Source organism: Priapulus caudatus, unplaced genomic scaffold (assembly GCF_000485595.1).
Source record: "Priapulus caudatus unplaced genomic scaffold, Priapulus_caudatus-5.0.1 Scaffold1072, whole genome shotgun sequence".
Lineage (NCBI taxonomy): Eukaryota > Metazoa > Priapulida > Priapulimorpha > Priapulimorphida > Priapulidae > Priapulus > Priapulus caudatus.
In genome coordinates, this window is record NW_014578133.1 from 81,727 (window position 1) to 82,524 (window position 798).

The 798-nt window shown below is 40.7% G+C and overlaps 1 protein-coding gene across 1 annotated transcript in view; it reads right to left on the reverse strand.

Annotated features, from left to right (window-relative positions):
- Positions 1–798, reverse strand: part of LOC106815244 (LMBR1 domain-containing protein 2-like) — a gene marked incomplete in the record, with an annotated part of 20,795 nt that extends 19,997 nt beyond the window's left edge. Inside the window, 1 exon segment of the mRNA XM_014819678.1 lies at positions 657–798.

Genomic DNA, 798 nt, shown 5'->3' on the forward strand with positions numbered 1-798 from the left:
AGGTACGGTCCGGCATATTAGATAGTACCAGGGTACGTTCCACGTTCCGGCAGTACCCCAGGGGACATAGACCCTCTCAGCCTCAGCAATTGTCCACCCGCACATTGCCAGACAAAAACATTTGTTCAGGAAAATGTTCGGCAATGTGCGCCAGGCTTAATCAGCCGGCCCAAGGATAGAGAACACGGGTCCCAATAAAACCAATGTGCTTGGCTAACACCCTGACCTTAACCCTAACCCTAACTCTAACCCTAACCCTGACCTTAACCCTAACCACAAATATAATAAATATAATCAATAATATTGATGTAAATGACATTGGTTTTATTGGGACCCATGTTCTCTATCCTTGAACCAATCAGTCTAATGAGTAATGGAGTAATGATATTGATAACTCTTTACAGTCCAAGGGACGATCCAATCCTAACACCTCAGATTAGCTTAGCACATTTCAGAAAATGATGGCCTGTGTCCCAATCTAGAAGTAGGATTGTGCACAGCGACTATACAACATAATATATAGAATGATGATGAATGTAATGACGCGTTGCAAATTTGCGTTGGCAAAGCAATGATAATGCAATGGCCAATGCCAATGGCAATGGCGATAAAATGACCGGTCCAATATTGTGTCAACTTAGAATATGCCAACTTACTTTTCCACGTAAAAGCATCAAATGTAGATTGTATCTTTTTACACGTAAGTAATACGAGTAGGCCTAGGATATTCATAAAGCATCCTAGAATTATTTAGATGACGACAATGATGACAATACAATAAAGAAGTCTTGCAGTATG